The sequence below is a fragment of the Microtus ochrogaster genome, chromosome 8 (genome assembly GCF_000317375.1).
Source record: "Microtus ochrogaster isolate Prairie Vole_2 chromosome 8, MicOch1.0, whole genome shotgun sequence".
NCBI classification, from domain to species: domain Eukaryota; kingdom Metazoa; phylum Chordata; class Mammalia; order Rodentia; family Cricetidae; genus Microtus; species Microtus ochrogaster.
Genome location: NC_022015.1, coordinates 55,589,295 through 55,592,452, shown reverse-complemented (window position 1 = coordinate 55,592,452; position 3,158 = coordinate 55,589,295). Strand labels below are relative to the sequence as shown.

At 42.1% G+C, this 3,158-nt stretch overlaps 1 pseudogene; it reads left to right on the top strand.

Annotated features, from left to right (window-relative positions):
- The first annotated feature begins 220 nt into the window (after positions 1-220).
- Positions 221-892, top strand: LOC101987769 (annotated as a pseudogene).
- Positions 893-3,158: the final 2,266 nt, after the last annotated feature.

The following is a 3,158-nucleotide window of genomic DNA, read 5'->3' as shown; positions in this document are numbered from 1 at the left end:
ATATCATGTCCTCTCTACCATGATGGACACTCCCCAGACTGTGAGTCCAAATAAACCCTTCCTTCCTGAAGTTGCTCTGGTCAGGTGTTGCTTTGGTGCTTTGTTGCAGTGATGAGAAAAGTTTTACTACATTCTGAAATAAGCAGATTTTCCTGAGAGCCTTTGCGATTGATTGATCGTCCTGTTCAGATTGATACCTACAAGAAGGGACAATGAGCTCTTTGCCCCATCTACTGCGAGAATGAAGACCATTCTCAGCAATCAGACGGTCGACATTCCAGAAAATGTGGACATCACTCTGAAGGGGCGCACGGTCATTGTGAAGGGCCCCAGAGGAACCCTCCGGAGGGACTTCAATCACATCAACGTAGAGCTGAGCCTTCTTGGGAAGAAGAAGAAGAGGCTCCGGGTTGACAAATGGTGGGGCAACAGGAAGGAACTGGCCACCGTCAGAACCATCTGCAGCCACGTTCAAAACATGATCAAGGGTGTTACGCTGGGCTTCTGCTACAAGATGAGGTCTGTGTATGCTCACTTCCCCATCAACGTCATTATTCAAGAGAATGGGTCTTTGGTTGAAATCCGAAATTTCTTGGGTGAAAAATATTCAGATGAGGACAGGCGTTGCTTGTTCTGTCTCTCAAGCCCAGAAGGATGAATTAGTCCTTGAAGGAAATGATACTGAACTTGTTTCAAACTCGGCGGCTCTGATACAGCAGGCCACAACAGTTAAGAACAAGGATATCAGGAAGTTTTTGGATGGTATCTATGTGTCTGAAAAGGGAACAATGCAGCAGGCTGATGAGTAGACCTAAGTTACCAGTTCCAGAAACAAGATCCTGAATTTTAATATGATTTGGGGTATCTTTTGGGACAATAAAAGACTTGTATTGAAAAAAAAGGGACAATGAGATGCCTCTGTTCTTTATTGGAAAGCTTCCTTCTCGAAAGTCTTCTTACAAGGCTTAGAGTCACCAGGCCTACTACTTATCCAGTAATGAGCTCTTAGGCAGCTCAGGATGTCATGCTCAGGGTCATATGTGTGACTCTGATTCTATTTTGCTCAGCAGTAATTAAAGTTCCACTATTTCAGTTCTTGATTTTTAGTCTATTGACTATAAAAGAGGAGTCTAGCTGCATGGTCCTCCAAGCATGTTAATATCTATCTAGATACCTAACATCAATTACCATTTATTAACATCACCTAAGGGGTCTTAAGTATTAATTTATTTACTTATTGTTGTTTGGTCTGGCAGGATGGGGCTGCTCTATCACTAAGCTAAATGTCCAGTTGGTCCTGGCTTTAGGTTTCACAACTTACATTTTAGAGAGGACTCTTAAAACCCTTACATTCTTCCTTTTTTCTTGATGGGCTCTGTAGGGTTTTATAGTTTACATGTTAAGCTTGAAGCTCATTTATACTACTCCACCATTTTGGAATTCTTGCTATATGAAAAATACTCTAATAGTTCCCAGGGAACATATGTTCAACTGGACACCGTGTCTTTTCCTCACAATCCCAAGAGTTCTCATTGAGAAGAGATAGAAGTCCAACACACACGAGGAAGGCAATGAGAGATATCCTGGGCCTGGGGTCCTGTCTCAAGACTTCATGTGTATCCTTCTAATCAATTTTCACAGATATGTTTTCCTTAAGATAGAGACTATGTTCATATTTTTAGAATTCCTCTTTAAAAATGTACATTAAAAGTATTAACAGTCTCTCTGTACCAACAATATATTTTTTAGAGTAATTTATCTTTCAGATCAATTTTAGGTCCCAGACCAATTTCGGATAGTGCTTTCCTACACGCCATCATTGCACACATGCAGAACAACTCCGCCCCTATCAGAATCGCCCACTGACGTGACCCATTTGTTACAGCCAGAAACCTCCAAGAGTGTGCCATCATCACCTAAAAGCCACGCCTCCCTCACTACTCTTTATATACCTCCTAAGACTTGTAATTTTGAAAAAGAAGTCTCTGAGATTTTTTTATTTTTATTTTTCATTTGGGTAGATGAAAGAGACTAATAGATTTCTGGGCAGTTGACAGACCCTCGATTTCCCTGATCCTTTACTATGTCTGATTTCAAAATCTGCTCATGCTCAGACAGGTGTCCCCTGCTAGACGAGTCTCTGAAATGTAGACCCTCTATGCAAATTGCATTTCTTTGCACTCCCAGGAAAAAAAAATCATTCTAATTTTTTGACTGTTGTTGTGCTACGCTCCATGGTCGCTGAACTGTGGCAAGCCCAGGCATGTTGATTTAAATGGATTTTGTTGAGATGTGACTTGAGCTCCCTAACACCTGTTTGCATTTCCATACCGACTCAATGGCAAGGAAGTTGCTATTTTCATGCAGAACATGCAGAATAAGGTCCCACTTTTCTGCTTCTGATTGAAGAGGGAGAGGCAAATTCCCCTTTATCTCCTTTGTAATTTGTTCATTCACGTAAGTCTTTCACTCATCCATCAGGCTGGGAGCACCTGCTCAGCACCCGTGCTGTGGGTAGTCCCTGGTATGCAAAGCGACTACTCCCGCAGCAGGGAACAAAACACATTAGCAAAGGATTTGCTTCTCCTGAAACTGATGCTGATAATGTCCATGACAGGAAGCCAGGTGTGCTTTGGCCAAGTGACTTACTTTGTTCTGGTCATGTCATGTAATAAATGTCCCATTAAGGCTGTGAATTCTGGAACCATGCTACCTACATTCAAAAGGCAGATCTCTCAATTATTAACCATGTTGCCCTGGTAAAGTGATTGCATGTCTCATCTGTAAGATGGGAACAATAATTTTATCTAGTCAAAGTATTTTAGAGAAAACTAATGTCGGGCAGATAACAAGCATTAAACACACACGTGTTGGCTTTTATTCTGGTATTTCTGCATTAACATAGAATATTTGGGTATCTGACACATTCCTCTTTCTCTCTCTCTCTCTCTCTCTCTCTGTCTGTCTCTCTCTCTGTCTGTCTCTCTCTCTGTGTCTCTCTGTGTGTCTCTCTCTGTGTGTGTGTGTGTGGGTGTGTGTTCTTCTTAAAAAAATAATAAACGGGGGTGTAGGGGGTGTTCTTCTTGAACATGGGGCACAGGACAGACACGCACGGCGGAACAAACACAGACACGACACGGCGGCTCCCACGTGGGTTC